The sequence below is a fragment of the Hyperolius riggenbachi genome, chromosome 5 (assembly GCF_040937935.1).
Source record: "Hyperolius riggenbachi isolate aHypRig1 chromosome 5, aHypRig1.pri, whole genome shotgun sequence".
In the NCBI taxonomy this organism is placed as follows: domain Eukaryota; kingdom Metazoa; phylum Chordata; class Amphibia; order Anura; family Hyperoliidae; genus Hyperolius; species Hyperolius riggenbachi.
Window position 1 is genome coordinate 19,896,855 of NC_090650.1, and position 20,817 is coordinate 19,917,671.

General features: G+C 44.0%; 1 protein-coding gene across 2 annotated transcripts in view; it reads left to right on the top strand.

Moving 5' to 3' along the window:
* The first annotated feature begins 395 nt into the window (after positions 1-395).
* The window catches only part of GJC2 (gap junction protein gamma 2), a 132,861-nt gene continuing 112,439 nt past the window's right edge, over positions 396-20,817 (top strand). The window contains exon 1 of one of the 2 annotated variants that reach the window (XM_068235156.1): positions 396-485. The gene's annotated coding sequence lies outside the window, so the exon portion shown is untranslated. Of the gene's footprint in view, positions 486-4,752; positions 5,029-20,817 lie in introns of those variants that run through there. The other variant, XM_068235157.1, reaches the window with a different exon arrangement.

A 20,817-nucleotide genomic window follows, 5' to 3' on the forward strand; every position in this document is an offset into this window, starting at 1 on the left:
AAACGCTGCGCACAGTGGAGCGCCGTGAGGGGAAAAAAACAGCGGTTTGCGGTTTTAGGTGTGAATGAGGCCTAAGAGTACATTTTAAGGTTTCCAGGCCCAGAGCGTGAAGGACTGGCTATGGGAGATAGTTCCAAAGAAGAGGTGATGTTCATGAGAAGTCCTGGATGCGGAAGTGAGTGGAGGTCACCAAGCTAGAGGACAAGAGGGTTTCCTGGGAGGAGCAAAGGTTCTGGTGGGATGGTTTCTGGAGATTAGTGAGGAAACTGGATCTGCCTGCAGATCAGGTGTTTTGACTCTAAATAAAGATTATACAAAAGGAAAAAAAAATTCATGCAGACAAAAAAGTCAGGGGAACCAACAGCTATTCCACAAACACTAGGGGGACTCAAATACAGGGGAGCACTTCCTCTGACCACATGCAAGTGCCAGGGATTCTAAACACAAATGATTTGAAAACCACAAACAAGAAAACCAGAAAGCAGGCAAGTCCCCTTTCTTATTATATTTATATGTACATTTAAAGGGAACCTAAACTGAGAAGGATATGGACAGGGATGCTCTTAACTTCGAATTCGGATGAAATTTGAATAGGGTTATTAGAATTTCATCCTACTAATTACAGCATCTGTGTGGGTGGCCGAGGGGAGGTTAATCTTACCCATCAGGCGTCTTCTTCGCTCGTCCCTCGGCGCCTCCCACGCTGTGTTCCAATCCGCCGTCACGTGACTATACACTTCCTCCTTCAACCCGGAAGGAGGAAGTGTTTGTAATCACGTGACGCCGGATTGGAACGCAGCTTGGGAGGCGCCGAGGGACGGAACAAAAAAGGATAAGATTAACCCCCACCCGCACAGCTGCTGTAATTAATAGGATGAAATTCATCCGAATTCGAAGTTAAGAGCATCCCTGGATATGGATGCTTCCTTTTAAACAATACCAGTTGCCTGGTAGTCCTGCTGATCTCTTTGGCTGCAGTAGTGGCTGAACCACACACCTGAAACAAGCATGCAGCTAATCCAGTCTGACCTCAGTCAGAGCACCTGATCTGCATGCTTGTTCAGGGGCTGTGGCTAACAGTATTAGAGACACAGGATCAGCAGGAGAGTCAGGCAACTGGTATTATTTTAAAAGGAAAAATCCATATCCTTCTCAGTTTAAGTTCCTTTAAAGGACAAATGTAGCGAGAGGGATAGGGAGGCTGCCATATTTATTTCCTTTTAGGCAATACCAGTTGCCTGGCTATCCTGCTGATCCTATGTCTCTAATACTTTTAGCGATAGCCCCTGAACGAGCATGCAGCAGATCAGGTGTTTCCGACATTATTGTCAGATCTGACAAGATTAGCTGCATGTTTGTTTCAGGTGTGTTATTCAGACACAGGGCTGCCAGGTAACTGGAACTGTTTAAAAGGAAATAGACATGGCATGCTTTTCTTTTTTCTTTTTTTTTGGAGGGGGGGGGGGGGTGTTATATAACCCTTTAATTATGTAATCTTTGATTCAGGGTATATGTGAGATCATATAGATAGCATTTTTAATTTATACATGTAAAAAACATCTTTCCCTTAGATATAAGCAATAAACCTTAATAATATTCCTTAAAGGGACACTTAAGTCAAACAAAAAAAATGGGTTTTACTCACCTAGGGCTTCCAATAGCCCCCTGCAGCTGTCCGGTGCCCTCGGCGTCTCCCTCCGATCCTCCTGGCCCCGCCGGCAGCCACTTCCTGTTTCGGTGACAGGAGCTGACAGGCTGGGGATGCGAGTGATTCTAAGTGTTCCTGGCCACAATAGCGCCATCTATGCTGCTATAGCATATATCATATACCATATAGCAGCATAGAGGGTGCTAATGTGTCTGGGAACGCGAAGAATCATTTGCGACCCCAGCCTGTCAGCTCCTGTCACCGAAACAGGAAGTGGCTGCCGGCGGGGCCAGGAGGATCGGAGGGAGACGCCGAGGGCACCGGACAGCTGCAGGGGGCTATTAGAAGCCCTAGGTGAGTAAAACTCATTTTTTTTGTTTGACTTAAGTGTCCCTTTTAAAGGGAACCAGAGAACAACAAAAAGATGTTATACATAGTTGGGCCTTCCTCTAGCCCCATAAGCCTGCATCGCTCCGACGCCACCGTCCTCCGCTGCCTCTATCGCCAGCACCAAGTCCTGTCACTTCCGCCGGATGGGACCAGTCTTCCGCATGCATAGGGGCTCCCTCCGGCTGTGTACACATGCGAAGTACAGAGGGAGCGCAATGCGCTTGCGTCGACTGGCCAAAATGACGGGACCCGGTACCGGCGATAGAGACAGCGGAGGACGGCGGCGTGGGAGCGATCCAGGCTTACGGAGCTGGAGGAAGCCCCAGGTATGTATAAATTTGTAATGTTCGTCGTCTTTGGTTTTCTTTAAGGTGGCCATAGATCAGGCGACTTGGCGATTAGTATAATCAAATTGGATTAAAACCGTGGGCACCAAGTGCATGCCTGACAGACAATGCGACCAATTTCGGGATGAAAATTGGTCGCATTCTTGATCGCGCATGCTGCAAGATGTTGCTCGATCAGGTGCGCGGCTGTAACGGGGGAGGGTCATTTACATTAGGGAACATGCTGAAATTGATTTGGAATCAGCTTGCGGAGTATGGGCAGGTGACCCCTGATCTCTTATCAGACTCTATCAGAGAGAGATCTGTTTCTTGGTCAAATCTGCCCATCATTGCTAGATGTATGGCTGCCTTTAGGCCTCTTTCACAGTGCGACGTTAAAGTCGGACGTTAGAAAATGTTCCAACGCAGACTAACTCACAGCAATACTAAGTCTGTGCCACAGTCACAGTGCACACGTTGCGTTTGTGTGTCACGTGTAGCGTTATTAGAAAGTGCTGCATGCTGTGCGTTTAGCAATGAATCTGCTGCGTTGTGTGTGTTGCACATGCTCAGTAATGTTTTTTTTTTTAAATGTAACGCATGCGCCGTTTTCGTTCCATCACTGTGCGACGAAAACGGCCCCACCAAGAGACGCATAAAGAAAGACGTCATAACACTTAACGCAGTGTTAACGAACGCACAATAATGTCCAAGTTAAAGTCTATATGCGTTGCATTAGGACTGCGTTGTGTGACCTTAACGTCACACTGATGGCTCGATTGATAATTTCCGACAGGTCCGATGACCTGCCGGATCGATTCCTTGCTCGATCCCCACGGGCGGACAATAGCGGGGAATCGTGTGGAAGATGAGGAGCGCCGTGGGGACGAGCGGGAATCGATCCGGATGGCGGTGGGGACGCGGCAGGAGTCAATCCGGCGGCTAATCGAGCTGCCGGGTCGACTCATGTATGGCCAGCATTAGACTCTGTGTTCAGATGATATTCTGAGCAATGCTCGGGAATTAGTTTGAGAGATATCTGGAGAGACGAGCTGCTTGACTTGGCAGAGCTGATGATAACAGTCTCCAGAGGCGTAACTACAAATTACAGGGCCAGGCAGCAAAATGAAAAGTCACACTTAAAGTGAACCAAGCACCACTTTTTTGTTTCCTGGTTTCTAATAGCTATAGGAGCTGCCATGCCCCCTCCCCCCTGCCCTTCTAGCTGGTCATTATTTATCCAGGAAATGTGTGAATATGGCATCTGTGGCTTCACTAAACTCTTTGAAGTACAGTGTCCTTTCTCTCTCTCTCTCTCTCTCTCCACCCCCCCCCCCCCCCCTCACTGATGAAAGTCTTTGTTTGCTCTCTGCTGATGTGTGTAATAAAATGATTGTAGCAGTCCTTGAACTTCATCCTAATCAGTAGCTGATACCCCCTTTCCCATGGGGAATCTTTACCTTTTCTCAAACGGATCATCAGGGGGCTCTGTATGGCTGATATTGTGGTGAAACCCCTCCCACAGTGTGATGTCAGGACCATGGTTCTGACATCACACTGTTGGAGCCTTGTTGCATTGTGGGAAATAACAGCTGCTTACAGCTGTTTCCATCTGACAAAAAAGCAAGCAGCAACTCCTTCCAGTGACATCACCTTCCAGCAGTAAAAATGTCGCCATGTGATAAATGTCAGAATGTAAATCAGGGAGAGGAAAGATTTTACAACGGGCAAACACTGACTAAATCATTTAGACGTAATTATTGTAAAAATTTTGCACTTTTGTTCATTATGTTATTTTCACTGGAGTTCCTTTTTAAATGTAAAAAGAAGAGGTAATATTGATTTTTTTTAATAATGAGCCACAATGTTGGCATGCATGTTAAATGTGCTATTGAGATGCTATGGGTGGTAAAAACGGTGCTTGGTTCACTGGAGACTGGAGCCGCAAGGTTTGGCTGACTGCACGGCGCAGCGATGAGCTGCACTAAAGAGGAGTGAAGAGCACCTGTCCTGCTGCTGGGAGCTGATAATGTATAACGCTCTGCTGACACTCTGCATTACATACAGCAGCAGTTCCCTCCCCCTCAGCTCCTGCACAGCCCCCCCCCCCCCCGAAGGCAGGGGTTAATGTCACACCCCTGATTATATTCTAAAAAGTTAAATAACCCCCTTCCATCACTACATCCTATCAACCCCCACCCCAGTATTTAATGTGACACCACACCCCAGACATCAGTGCCAACTGCAAGACGTTACAGAGTGCCAGCCTGCCCCCCCCCCATACTGGTAGGACACTGTGTGCCACCCTGTCACTCAGACAATTAATAGAGCATCAATCTGGTGTCCTTGTCCAGTGGAGAGACAGAGGAGACACAGCTGCAGAACAGTCCGCCGAGGGCTGTGCTGGATGAATGCTAGCAATGTCTCCTATCCAGCCCCGGGATTGAGCTGTCATCTCTGTACACTGTCCATACAGAAGTCTCTCCATACCACAACACTATTCCTGTAGCTGCTGTGTGCCTCGTCCTGTGTACCTGCTGTACCCATCCTCTCGCCTCTGCCACTCCACCCCATGCCAGGACCATCGTTACCCACCGCCGCTCCACTCTGCCCACAGCAAACTTTATTCTGAGGAATTCACAGGTCAGGAACCGCTAGCGAAAGGTATGTAAACGTTTCTGAGCCTGGAAAATTCTGCGACTCCATAGTTTGGTGATGTTGCTGTTGCACGAGAGCGCTCTAACAGGAGAGGTTACTTGTTGTTTTCCTGGAAATTTGTCTCTCTGATTCCAACCTTGATTCAAAACCAACCTTGATCTTCACCTTTGACCAGGAGCATCCAAAGACAAACTAAACATAGCTACTGTATGCGTTCTACAAATGATTCCTCACTGTATGTACATTTTCTGCGCAGGCAGCGTTCTGCCATTTTCGTATCATCTGGTGCCGGTGCTACAGTAGAGTATAAGAGTTTCCAAGAGTGATCTGATACATGTATTGATTGTCCCAACCGATCTGATCACTTTGATAAATCTTCTGGTCATTGTTTTCGGTGTTTCCCAACATTTTTACAGCATGTACCCCATTATTAAAGCTAGTGTCCCACTATTGTGAATAACAATATATCAGGTACACCTTGATGTTGTTATTAATATTATGTATTTATATAGCACTGACCTATTCTGCAGAACTTTACAGAGTACATAGTCATTAGTCGTGTCACTGACTGTCCTCAGAGGAGCTCACAATCTAATCCCTACCATAGTCATAGTCTAATATCCTACCACATTATTATTATGTATTTATATAGCACTGACATCTTCTGCAGCACTTTACAGAGTACATAGTCATGTCACTGACTGTCCTCAGAGGAGCTCACATTCTAATCCCTACCATAGTCATAGTCTAATATCCTACCACATTATTATTATGTATTTATATAGCACTGACATCTTCTGCAGCACTTTACAGAGTACATAGTCATGTCACTGACTGTCCTCAGAGGAGCTCACAATCTAATCCCTACCATAGTCATAGTCTAATGTCCTATCATATTATTATTATTATGTATTTATATAGCAATTACATCTTCTGCAGCACATTACAAAGTACATAGTCATGTCACTGACTGTCCTCAGAGGAGCTCACATTCTAATCCCTACCATAGTCATAGTCTAATATCCTACCACATTATTATTATGTATTTATATAGCACTGACATCTTCTGCAGCACTTTACAGAGTACATAGTCATGTCACTAAAAAAGAGAGAAACCGAGAGCCCACTATGGTGCAGTATGTTAAGATGATCTGATAAGGTAAAATGCGAGAGAATTATACTCACAAACATGGGTCCCCTCATAGGCAACCACTGAAAGGGCAGGTGAGGAGATAATGCCTGTCCTCACTCAGGGCTAAGAAGTCGCTCTCTGTAGTAGGAAAACGGGTGATACTCCCTTCCACCAGGAGTGGACACAGTGTGTTTGGTTGTAGAACAGAGGCGCCAGTAGGATAAAAATACATAAAATCCTTAAAAAATGCTTGGAGGAAGTGGTGGGCTTACCTCCCAAAAGCAAACAAGAAGTACTGTTTGTATAAATTAACAATTTATTTATACGGTACCCCAAACACAGAAATGCAACGCGTTTCGCAGGTCAAACCCGCTTCATCAGGCAACAAATTAGGGACCACAGTAGATCTGAATTGTCAGGAGTAGCGCCTCAGTTCTACTCCTAAAGTATATTCATAAAAATATGTAGCATAAAACGACATAGGTACCAATGTAATCAATAAAATTACTTTGAAATATAACATTCATCCATTCAAGCACACTCAGACCTTCCAATGTGTAAAAAAGAAGAAGAAGATGTGTGAAATGGATAGGTGTGGGGTTATTTGGGACAAGTACGCAGAGAGGGGGAGGGGTTTGGGTGCGTACAACTTATTAGGTACTAGCTAATTGGGCAATGGATGTAGATGGTGAATTTATGATGGAGACTCAGTGGATTGAAAGGTGTCAGTATTTGTTGCACACGATTCCTCTTCAGTGGTCTTGCCGTTCCCCTTATAATTAGTCCTACTGAGTAGAAAAAATGCTGATTCACTAGTCAGTAGTCGACCTCTGTCGCAAAAATCTTAAACATTTATAATGCATGTAAACATATAAATATAAGAAGTACGTTTCTTCCAGAGTAAAATGAGCCATAAATTACTTTTCTCCTTTTGTTGCTGCCACTTACAGTAAGTAGTAGAAATCTGACATTACCGACAGATCTTGGACTAGCCCATCTTCTCATGGGGGTTCTCAGGGTTTTCTTTATGTTTAAACGCACTTAGTGAATGGCAGTTGCTCCGTCCAACTGCCAAAAAAGTGTGCAGCGAGCAGGGAGGCTGGACCTCATCTTTGTATAAATCTTTATCAGGGAATGTCTTTATAAAGAATAAAGGCCATGCTGAGAATTCCCTATGGTGAGATGGACTAGCCCAAAATCTGTCAATGTCAGATTTCTAATACTTACTGTAAGTGACAGCAACATAGGAGAAAAGTAATTTATGGCTCATTTTACTCTGGAAGAAATGAACATCTTATTTGTATGTGTTACATTTTAAGATTTTCGCGACAGTTCCTCTTTAAGACGTGTTTATGTTGTGGGTTGCTGGGACATTTAAAGGAATAGTATATTATATTAGCAGGTATTTATCTTAAGGAGGTCCTTGAGCATGGGAGAGCGTTATTTTACATTAGGTGGCTTTGATGTTGGCGGGGGATTGCAGGACATAGAAGGGAGTCGTTTTTTATGTTGGGGGTGTTTATGTTAGAAATGGAGGGTAATCGTATTTTAAGTTAAGTGGTTGTTAGTGCTGGGCGATTACTACCACTGAATAGTGCACTTTTGTGAAAAACTAAGAGGAATTCTTGTAAAACACACTTGCTAATTTGGGTTGCCCAAACTTGAAAGTGTCAGGGCCCTTTTCCACGAGCAATCGCAAAAGGAAAAGACAAACGCAAGCAATTGCGATTTTTCATCAATTTTGTTATGCGTTTGCGATTTTGCAGTTATGTTTTAACATGAAGCACAATCGCAGGTAAGATCGCTCCAAAAAGCGATTGCGATGTACAGAAAATCGGATCGCGATAGTAGAAAATACTTTTCATGATTCCTATGTTAAAGTAGCAACCCTTGCGATTTAAACATCGATATCGTTTTGCAATTTGAAGCAAATCAGTGGAAAAACGTTCATAAGGGCTTGTGTACATGCAATATTTTCTGTAATGGTCCATACTCACGGGCAACTTTTCTGGCCTGTCGCTAGCACACGGGAGCGTGTGCACGACAGGCCGGCGACACCTCGTTGCCAGGTCCCTCCGCATACACACGGCGGAGGGACCTGGCAACTGATGCGGCGGAAGCTGTCGCTGTTGTTCCTCCCCCCGCCGGAAGCGCCATCTATTTACAATTATGTTGCTGTCGCTAGTCCGCGTACTCACGCGTACTAGCGACAGTTGCAGCGGAGTTGTCTCCAGGCGATTGACCGCGCCAATCGCCTGCCGACATCAGCGATGGGCGACAGTTCGGGGTGCGTGCCTGGGCAACGCCGCATACTCACAGGCGACCTGTCGCCGCAACACGCGTGCGCCGCATGTTGCGGCGACAATTGTAGCCCGTGAGTATGGGCCATTAGGGCCCTGACACAGGGGAGAGCATTTTGTGGGCGTTTTTTTTTTTGTTTGTTTGTTTTTTTTATTGTTTTTTTTTAAATCTTCTATTGACTTACCTTAAAATGACTGTAAAATGTTAGTTTTCCTTCATTTTAACATTCGAAAATAAGAAATATATCAATTTAAATAATGGGAATATAGTTTCGTATAATTCATACCACACTGGTCCTGTCTATTCCGATTCATTTCCTTAATTTTCCTGCCTTCATTTGAAAATAAGAAATATCTCAATTTAAAGGATGGGAATAAAGTTTAGAGTTAAACAAATTTTTCTGTAGAAAACTACATATCTTTACACAGATCTGTACATCAGTCCTGAAAGAGGGACAGATGAGGGAGAAAGAGGGACAGATGAGGGAGAAAGAGGGACAGATGAGGGAGAAAGAGGGACAGATGAGGGAGAAAGAGGGACAGATGAGGGAGAAAGAGGGACGCATGAGGGAGAAAGAGGGACGCATGAGGGAGAAAGAGGGACGCATGAGGGAGAAAGAGGGACAGGTGAGGAAGAAAGAGGGACAGATGAGGGAGAAAGAGGGACAGATGAGGGAGAAAGAGGGACAGATGAGGGAGAAAGAGGGACAGATGAGGGAGAAAGAGGGACAGATGAGGGAGAAAGAGGGACAGATGAGGGAGAAAGAGGGACAGATGAGGGAGAAAGAGGGACAGATGAGGGAGAAAGAGGGACAGATGAGGGAGAAAGAGGGACAGATGAGGGAGAAAGAGGGACAGATGAGGGAGAAAGAGGGACAGATGAGGGAGAAAGAGGGATGCATGAGGGAGAAAGAGGGACAGGTGAGGGAGAAAGAGGGACAGATGAGGGAGAAAGAGGGATGCATGAGGGAGAAAGAGGGACAGGTGAGGAAGAAAGAGGGACAGGTGAGGAAGAAAGAGGGACAGATGAGGGAGAAAGAGGGACAGATGAGGGAGAAAGAGGGACAGATGAGGGAGAAAGAGGGACAGGTGAGGGAGAAAGAGGGACAGATGAGGGAGAAAGAGGGACAGATGAGGGAGAAAGAGGGACAGATGAGGGAGAAAGGGGGACAGATGAGGGAGAAAGAGGGACGCATGAGGGAGAAAGAGGGACAGATGAGGGAGAAAGAGGGACAGATGAGGGAGAAAGAGGGACAGATGAGGGAGAAAGAGGGACGCATGAGGGAGAAAGAGGGACGCATGAGGGAGAAAGAGGGACGCATGAGGGAGAAAGAGGGACGCATGAGGGAGAAAGAGGGACAGGTGAGGAAGAAAGAGGGACAGGTGAGGAAGAAAGAGGGACAGATGAGGGAGAAAGAGGGACAGATGAGGGAGAAAGAGGGACGCATGAGGGAGAAAGAGGGGCGCATGAGGGAGAAAGAGGGGCGCATGAGGGAGAAAGAGGGGCGCATGAGGGAGAAAGAGGGACAGATGAGGGAGAAAGAGGGACAGATGAGGGAGAAAGAGGGACAGATGAGGGAGAAAGAGGGACAGATGAGGGAGAAAGAGGGACAGATGAGGGAGAAAGGGGGACAGATGAGGGAGAAAGAGGGATGCATGAGGGAGAAAGAGGGACGCATGAGGGAGAAAGAGGGACGCATGAGGGAGAAAGAGGGACACATGAGGGAGAAAGAGGGACAGATGAGGGAGAAAGAGGGACAGATGAGGGAGAAAGAGGGACAGATGAGGGAGAAAGAGGGACAGATGAGGGAGAAAGAGAGACAGATGAGGGAGAAAGAGAGACAGATGAGGGAGAAAGAGGGACAGATGAGGGAGAAAGAGGGACAGATGAGGGAGAAAGAGGGACAGATGAGGGAGAAAGAGGGACAGATGAGGGAGAAAGGGGGACAGATGAGGGAGAAAGGGGGACAGATGAGGGAGAAAGGGGGACAGATGAGGGAGAAAGGGGGACAGATGAGGGAGAAAGGGGGACAGATGAGGGAGAAAGAGGGACAGATGAGGGAGAAAGGGGGACAGATGAGGGAGAAAGGGGGACAGATGAGGGACAGAGGGATTTGGTTCCCAAAGAGGGACTGTCTCTCCAAAACAGGGACAGTTGGGATTAGTGACGATCGTAATCAGCAAAATTACGATTTTGCGTACATTTTCGCAATTACGCCTATACGTAATTACGATTTGCAAACTAATTTGATTTCGTAGTCATTCGTAATTTCACATAAAAATTTGCGTAATTTCGTAAAATTTCAAGTAATTTTGTGCTGATTTTGGGGGTTAATAGCAAAGTCCCCCATACAGGCTACTGACACCAAAACTGCTACCTATGTTAAAGAGAAACACCAACCTAGAATTGAACTTTATCCCAATCAGTAGCTGATACCCCCTTTTACATGAGAAATATAATGATTTTCACAAACAGACCATCAGGGGGCGCTGTATGACTGATATTGTGCTGAAACCCCTCCCACACGAAGCTCTGAGGACCGCGGTACTCTGGGCAAACTGCCTCAATGTAACAATGTTCACAGACAGGAATTAGCTGTTTACAGCTGTCTCTAACAGCCAAAACAGCTAGGAGCAGCTACATAACATGCCCACAGTAAAAATGTCACCATGTAATACATGTCAGAATGTAAATCAGGAGAGGAAAGATTTTACAATGAGCAAACACTGACTAAATCATTTATACATAATTATGGTAAAAAATGAAGCACTTTTTTTACTACATTATTTTCACTGGAGTTCCTCTTTAAGGGGAATACTGCCAAGTGATAAGTAGTGCAGAATATCAGTTTGCAACTGTAAAGTCGGAGTGAGGAACAGTTTAAATACATATTATCTGAGCAGTTATTAGTATATACTATAGCTACCGCCACAAATAGGAGATATTGTAGTGAAGGTTTCAAAAAACAGGAATAAGTTTATTGATGAAACAAATCAACATGAGCACAGAACTCACAATCCTCACGTTGTGGGCCCTGAACCACAGGGGCCCATAAAAAGAATTGCGCACGGAAAAACAACACTAAAGTGCAAAGCAAATGGAAGTCATAGCAATGTCCACTCTCCTCTTCCCAACCGGTTTCGGCATTGTGTTGTCCTCAGGTAGCATTGCGGTATAACAGGTTGCGGTATGATAACCGCTCACGGTAACAGGTACAGTGAAGGATACTTTTTATTGATTGTATGCTTCACTGTATGCAATGCAATGCGGCCATAATGTGCAGTATGACTTTTTCGTTCTGTTGCGTTTTTGTTGTACAGGAACCACAATGCAATGCCCCACTGTGAACGTGGCCTTTAATCTGTTAACATCCAAAAACGCGCTATGCACTACTTTTTTCTTCCGGCAGAACTCGTTGTGCTGTAAATTCTTGGCTTGCTTTGATCTCTTTCCAATCAGAAAACAAACTGAAAGTCCTCTTTTATTGTGTAACACTTCCCCCAGTGACAAGCAGCCAAAAATACACATTACAGCAGTACTAATTAGAAGCTAGGAAATCTAACAAAAAATAAAAAAAATTTGCAAAAATAAATTGGCTTGCAGCACTTGCAAGTCTCTTAAATAAATTGGGTTAATCTTACCAATGTTTAGTGAATATGGCCTTGTAGCTAAATAATACCTTTTTCAGGGCCTAACAAACAAAACAGTCCTCCAAATACCAGTAAGGACATTTGTTCATTTAGGCTACTTACACACCAAGACGTTGCGTTTTAGGGGACGTTAAGGTCGCATAACGTGCCCCTAACGCAATGCATGGTGGTGTTGAAGTTGGACGTCAGATTGAGCTGCGTTATGCAGCTCTCAAAGCAGCCGCTCCATGTTAGTGATAGGAAGTCCGGATCTTTTCAAGGATTCGGATCATTTGAATCGGATCATTGAAAAGATCCGGATCTTTGAACCAAATCATTTGAATCATTTTAATAGGGAAGTAGACTGGGGGTGAAATGATTAGCAGGACAGGACTTTCCCTGCACTGTACATTCTGTATGTTCCTGTTTCTTCCAGACAAACATCCACTGTGAACCGAATCTTTCATTGTGATGATCCGGATGATTCGACTCACAAAAAAGATCTGGATCAAATGACCAATTGGTTCATGATCCGGACAACACTACAGTCCCACCATGAGTCACCACAGTGCAGTGAATATTAATTAGCCATGTGGCTGGCAGCAGAGGAGGAGGGGAGACCTCCTCCTCCAACATTACTGAGCATGTGCAAACAGTCTAACGCTGCTTAGCCCAGTATAACGTACAGCATGCAGCACTTTATTTAAACGTGCTGCGTTACTATGTAACGCAACGTGGGCACTGTGAACTGCACATTGATTTTACAGTGCTGTGAGTTGGGCTGCGTTACTGGCTGCTGTAACGTGGGACTTTAACGTCCCACTGTGAAACCAGCCTTAATTCATTTATTTTGCTTTTGGGGCCCAAAGAGTGCTCCCACAATAGGACTAGTAACAAATAAGAAGGTGTAACCCATGAGAAAAGCTCAGAGCACCTGAAACAGGTCGTAGAGCAACTTTCCTGAAATGCAGCTCTTGATAGTTCCACGCTACAGAAGTGAATAAAAGGCAGTAACAGGAGGCCGGGGGCCCGGGGTCACCTGGGAGGGGATGAGAGCGGTGACTACTGACGGCTGGATGCCTGTAATTGGGTGGGGGGAGGGGGGGGGGAGAGAGGATTCTGGCCAGGACTTTCCCTCTTTTATATGTCCTGCAGGATGTGATCTATTCACACACCCCAGAGGCTCCTGTCTGACACAGTCCTGTGAGTAGCATTTCTCATCTCACTGTTGTGGTGGTGGTGGGGGGGTGATGTGCAGGTAGTCCCCGGTTAACAAACAAGATAGGGACTGTAGGTTTGTTCTTAACCTGAATCTGTTCTTAAAGTGGACCCAAACCAAACATTTTTTAATTAAAAATATTTAGTTGCACCACTCTGACACATACAAAGATAAACAAACACTCCTTCAAACCTATGATCATTTCAGTGCATGCTTTTCACCCTTCTCTTTCCATAACTAGGGTTATACTGGGGGCAGCCATTAGCAATTCCTCCATTGCTGGACACCATCTACCCCACCAGTTTGCCGGAAAAATCCCGGCAATTTGAAAAGAAGGGAGGGGTTCCTCCAATAAATGTAAAATATTTTATATTTGTCATCATGCAGCTGAGAAAAAAGCTGCTATTTATTATTATAATTTAGAAAATAGATTTTATTCCTGAAATCTTGTATTTGTAATTTCGGTCAACTTTAAGTTGGAACATTGTGCCATCTCTGTCCCCTGTGCCTCCAGTGTCCCCGTCTGTATCACCTCTGCCCTTTTGTACCTGTTTATACAAGTTTAAAAGTCATTTTTTCTTTGAATTTTTTAAAATCTATTTTCTCAAAAACTACAAGTCCGATTTGAAAACATTTTTTTTCCCCATGGAAACACTGAATCCATGCCGTTTGTATCGGCGGGTCGTTCGTAAGTCGGGGACTGCCAGTATTCCCTCAGGGACCGCCAGCGTTATTCTTGCTTACATACATATCACTGCAGATCCGAGGCAGCGGAGCACCCACTGGTTGAATCTGCAGGCGTTGGTGCGTAAAGAGACAATTGTGTAAACGATCATTTACACAATCGCGGCAAAACCCCCAAAAAGCTAGTGAGGATCAGAATGATTCCCCACCATGAAATCCAACAGGATGGTTGTTCAAAAAAGTAAAGATCGCTGAATCCAGCATGCTTCGGGAAACTTAGGTTAAAGTGGACCTGAACTCTTGCACAGGACAGAAGGAAAACGGAGAGAAATCCACCCTGTATGTATTCAGAGAGTTTAGCATGTGAAATTCCCTCTCATCTGCGATTAATCACAGATGTAATGTGGTTACTCAGATGTGTCAGCTGGCTGCCTCGGCACAGCAGCTAATTTGTAAACACAGGATGTTAACCCTATGTCTGCTTGAAAGGTTATTATGCGCTTGCTTATCTTTTAGAGCAGAAAGTTCTGAGTTCAGGTCCGCTTTAATGAACTTTCATTAAACGATGTTCTGCAATATTGCAAAAAAAATCATTGGTCGCAAAAAATCGTTCTGAAAAATCGCGTCAGAGGTATGGGCCTTAGGGCTGGTTCAGACGGGCGGCTTCCGGCTTCTCGTCTTGTCTGTCTCGTTCAGGGGCTTTTCAGCAGCGATCGTCGGCTTCCCGTCGTGATCGGCAGTTTTCGTCCCCGCAAGAATCGACCCCAGAAGGGTCCAGGGTCGCCTGAAATAACGGGTAAAATCTGGATCGGTTTGCGCAATCGACGGTAATCAACGGTATCCCTGCAATGTTAAACGCTCCCATTCAAATGAATGGGAGCGTTTAACCGACGATTCCCGGACGCTTAGCGGTAAACGCTGCCAAGCGTCCGTGTGAACCGGCCCTTAATGTAAAAAACACATTCATAGCGAAGAACCCCAACCCCTAGAAAGAAATCCGAGGAGTGTGGTCATAGTGCGCCTGTGCGAGAAGGGCCGGAGCAGCTTGTGCGCAAGCCTGCTACCTTTTATACACATCTGGGTATGCACTAGTACTATGCACCTATTGGGCTTGATTTACTAAACAGGGATAACTCATATCACGGCCGCAGTAGCGTTTTTGTGTGGAATCGTGAATTTTTGCACGAAATTTCGCGATTGCATGCAAAATTTCGTGATTGTGCGCGAAAACGTTGTCACGGTTTAGTGAATCAAACTGCGCGTTTTTTTTTCCATTTTCTTGAATGTGGAATTTAGTGACTCAGTGCTGTAGCAATAGAGGATGCAGAGTTTGTGCCCCGGGGCCCCTGGACCACTAAGGGCCCACCTTCATACATCTTATTAGCTTTTCATTGGTGCTGTGCTGCTAATGAACACCTCTATATGTGCATTGCATTGTGGTAATTCTTAAAGGATACCTGAAGTGACATGATGAGATAGACATGGGTATGTACCGTGCCTAGCACACAAATAACTATGCTGTGTTCCTTTTTTTCTTTCTCTGCCTGAAAGAGTTAAATATCAGGTATGTAAGTGGCTGACTCAGTCCTGACTCAGACAGGAAGTGACTGCAGTGTGACCCTCACTGATAAGAAATTCCAACAATACTTTCCTAGCAGAAAATGGCTTTTGAGAGCAAGAAAGAGATAAAAAGGGGAATTTCTTATCAGTGAGGGTCACACTGTAGTCACTTCCTGTGTCAGGACTGAGTCAGCCACTTACATACCTGATATTTAACTCTTTCAGGCAGAGAAAGGAAAAAAAGAACACAGCATAGTTATTTGTGTGCTAGGCACTGTACATACACATGTCTATCTCATCATGTCGCATGTCACTTCGGGTATCCTTTAAAAGGAACCTGAGGTTTGAAACCTATGGAGGCTGCCATTTTTATTTCCTTTTTAAACAATACCAGTTGCCTGGCAGCGCTGCTGATCTTTCTGGTCAGTAGGGTCTGAATCGCACACCTGCAGCAAGCATTCAGCTAATCTTGTCAGACTTCAGTCAGAAACACCTGATCTGCTGCATGCTTGTACAGGGTCTATGGCTATAAAGGTGCATAGTATACACACATCAGACTATAGTCTTTGGAAAATGAAAGATCACAGTCCAATCTTACCACCCTTCCATGTAGTATGAGAGCCATACCTACAGTCTCTTCTATGGAGCTGAACTCCACATCAAAAAAAAAATCTTTGCAAGATGCTGCACACACAGATGCTGTACAGACACAAAAGATCAGTATCTGCAAAAGATCTGTTCCTGCCAAAAATCCATTCCTGCAAATTGCAATGATAGTCTATGAGATCTGCAGATCATCATACACACGATTTAACTGACAGGGCTCGTTTCCACTGTTGCGGTGCGGAATCGCCTGGATTCCACCGCAGAAGAAATCACATGCGGCTGCGTTTCCACATGCGGATTTAGCCGCGATTTCGCATGCGATTTCGCATGGCAAGGAGCCAGGCGAATTTAACCATGTCACTGTCTGAGTAAAGCTCCATAGCAATCCATGCGAAATCGCACGCAAAATCGCGGGGAAATCTGCATGACAAAGCCGCATGCGATTTCCCTATTAAATGCATTAGCGGCGATTCGCGCGCATTCCTCCCGCACGTGAAATCTGACGGCTCTGCCGTGCAGATTTCTGCCGCACCGAAAAACGCTCCCGCCGCCGCACAAGTGGAAACAGCCCCATCCACTTACATTGACTATGCGAATCCGCATGCAGTGCCCGCATGCGGATTCGCTATAGTGGAAACGAGCCCACATTCATCTGCAGATCAGATCCACCAGGATGGATTTTCAGATCTGCGGATGATTGCTTGATCTGCAGATGAATGTCAGTTAAATCATGTGTGTATGATGATCTGCAGATCTCATAGACTATCATTGTAATTTGCAGGAATGGATTTTTGGCAGGAACAGATCTTTTGCAGATACTGATCTTTTGTGTCTGTACAGCATCTGTGTGTGCAGCATCTTGCAAAGATTTTATCTGATGTGGAGTTCAGCTCCATAGAATAGACTGTGTAGAGTATGGCTCTCATACTACATGAAGGGTGGTAAGATTGGTCTGTGATCTTTCATTTTCCAAAGACTATAGTCTGATGTGTGTATGAACCTTTAGTGTTAAGGTTCGTATACACGTCCGATAAAGATCGTTCGTTACGAACGATTCGTGACGTTTACACGATATTCAAATTAGACTGAAAAGATCGTTCGTAATGAACGATTGTGTACACACGTGAACGATATAAGTATAAAGTACTGAACGACGAACGATAAAAAAATGCGTGCGCAAACGGAAGTGACGTTATGACAGGCAATAAGAACATGCGTTATCGGACGATCTTTGTACACACTGCAACGATTGAACGATTATCTTTCGAAAAAATCCGCCGGGTTGGATCGGTCCGATTGAACGATAACGATCGTTATCGTTCACAAAAACTATCGTTCACACTTTTTGAACGCACGATTATCGTTCCGATTGTCGTTATCGTTCGTTTTTGAACGATCGTTATCGTACGTGTGTACTCAGCTTTAGAGGTAGAGGATCAGGAGGACAGCCAGGCAATGTGCATTATTTAAAAGGAAATAAATATGTCAGCCTCCATATCACGCTCACTTCATGTTTCCTTTAGCAAACTTTTGTTGCCCTTGCGCCTGTACACACTAGCTGCGTTGCGTGCAATTTTTAATCGAAAAGACTTCGTGAAAATAAATCGTGAGGAGCTGTGCTCAGTGGTGCAATGCGATTTCAAAAAAACAATTTGCAATCGCAGTTCCTGCTGCACTTTTTGAGCACTTGCTTTTTTGAAGCATAGGAAAAGTGCAATTCATGCGATTTTTCATTGCGTTTTTTTTAGGTCAACAATCAGGAAACCAGGAAAAGATTGCCTCAGCAAAATCGCATCGCAAACGCACAAAAATCGCCAGTAGAATTTTGATTGCATCACACTGCATTTGCGCTTGGCGATTTTCAGTGTGTACAGGCCGTTACTCTGATGACACCTCTCTGACACTGCAACTTGGTTGGTTTTGGGGTTTTATATCGATAGAGTGCTTGGGGCCCCATATAAAACTCGCACTGGGGACCCAATCGCCTCATTTACGCCATTGGGTGGACTTGTCTATCTACGTCATTTATTCGCTATTTAGCAGTGATGGGCCGAAATTTCGCATTGAAATTTGCATTTTTGCATAGTAATCGCAGTGCGAAATTTCAGGGAAATAATTGATTTTTGTATGTATTAGTAGTATTTCAGAATTTCGCGAATTTTTGCGAAATTTCGCATAATTTTGTGCCGACTTTAGAGGTTTTTAGCAAAGTCTCCATACATGCTACATATGTTAAGCAGAATAGTGGGTACAAGTCAAAACATTTTTTTTTCAAAAAGACCTTTTAGTTTTTGAGAAAATCGATTTTTTAAAAATGCACAAAAAAGGTAATTTTTCTAAGTTTAAAAAACATTTTTCTTTGCATATTTTAAATTGATTTTCTCAAAAACTATATGGTCTTTTTGGAAAATTCTTTTTTTGCCCTTGTACCCACCATTCCCTTTAACATAGGTAGCAATTTTGGTGTCAGTAGCATGTAGGGGAGCTTTGCTATTAACTTCCAAAGTCGGCACAAAATTATGCAAAATTTCACGAAAATTACAAAAATTTTTATGCAAAATTACGAATGACTATGAAATCAATTTAGTTTGCAAATTGTAATTGCCTACAGGCGTAATTGCGAAAATGTACGTGAAATTTTGCGAAATCGTAATTTTGCTGATTACGATCATGACGTTTTGTTATCACAGGACAGGGGTTCAGTAATGATGTTATTGTGTTGGGCCTCCCACACCAAGTCCCTTGTGTCCCAACAGACACTGGCCTCAATTCACTAAGCTTAACTCCTGTCTTTAACCCATTCGCGTTCCGTCATTTTCACTTGAGCAGTGTTCACCTCCCATTCATTAGCCTATAACTTTATCACTACTTATCACAATGAACTGATCTATATCTTGTTTTTTCCGCCACCAATTAGGCTTCCTTTGGGGGGGGGGGGGGGGGTACATTTTGCTAAGAGCCACTTTACTGTAAATGCATTTTAACAGGAAGAATAAGAAAAAAAACGGAAAAATCATTATTTCTCAGTTTTGAGCCATTATAGCTTTAAAATAATACATGCCTACATAATTAAAACTCACGTATTGTATTTGCCCATATGTCCCGGTTATTACACCGTTAAAATTATGTCCCTATCACAATGTATGGCGACAATATTGTATTTGGAAATAAAAGTGCATTTTTTCCGTTTTCCATCTATCACTATTTACAAATTTAAAATTAAAAGAATATAGAAATATTTCATCTTTACATTGATATTTAAAAAGTTTAGACCCTTAGGTAAATATTTACATGTTTTTTGTTTTTTTTATTGTAATTTTTTTTTATATTAAACATTTTATTTGGGTATTTTTGGGAGGGTGGGATGTAAACTATAGTTTTATAATGTAAATGTGTGTTTAGTTTTATTTATTTTTTTTAATTCTTTTAGTTGTAGTTTTACTTTTTGGCCACAAGATGGCGGCCATGAGTTTGTTTACATGACGTCACTCTAAGCGTAACATACACATGGGGGAGGCAACAGCCAGAAAAAGCGCAGGGAAGAGGAATCAGTGATAGCCCGATTCACTGATTGCCTGGCTAACAAACCGCGGGCCGGGAGCGTGCGTGCACGCGCGCGATGGGCCGCGGGAGCGCGCATGGTTCCTGGGCGTAGTTTCTACGTCCAGGAACTAAAGTAGGTTAAAAAGCAAACTTTTGTTTTTCTTAGCATTTTAGTAAGGGGGCTTTTAGGACCATTGTAGCCCCTCACACACTCCAATGAGTTTTGGGTCACCATGAGCTTGCTGGTTAGTCTGTACCACTGTGAACTTTTTTTTTACAAAGATTATCTCCAGATTATCTTTGATCTTTCATTTTTCAATCATGTTTTATCTTGTGTGTACCCAACTTTAGTATTCAAAATCTCATGGCCCTCATACTACATGAAGGTGGTAACATTGGTCAGTGATTGACCAATCATAATTGAAAGTGTGTGCTTAGCTTATCTGTGTTCTCTAATACAGTATCTCAGTGTTTCTTTTTTTCCTGTATTCTTCACTTCTGATATTTCCTCACAGTGGAGGAGTCCTCTTCCTGGACAGCGGGAGAATTTTCCGTATAGTGTGTCTCCGCACTGTGCGGTCCCCGGGGGGGGTTATCAGACGTATAGCTGAGCTGCGCTGTGCCCTGCTTAGTCTGATCGCCGTGAGATACGCGATTGCCTTTTTCCATACCGCTGAGAAAGCATAATTATCACCGCCTGCTATAATTAACTTTCTTTTCTGTTTATAAAACGCCAACATATCCTGCAGGGTGCGCTGCAAGAATTCATTCCAGACGAATGTTAAAAATAAGACTCTCATGTCTAACCTTTCTGTGTTTTTTCGGAAAAGAGTCCTTGTGTTATTAAAGCGGAAGACAGTAGAGGGGAGACGGGACCGTCGTTTTCCTGTCTGGGCTCTGCATGCTACATATAAATTTGCCTTCTTAAAGAGAATCCGTACTGCAAAATTCTTATGATAAAAAGCATACCATTCTATTCATTATGTTCTCCCTGGGCCCCTCTTTGCTGTTTCTGTCACTTCCTGCTGCAATCCTGGCTTGTAATTGCCATTTTTAGGCAGTGTTTACAAACAAAAGACATGGCTGCTAACAGCATGTGATAGGCTGAGAGAAGCTCAGTC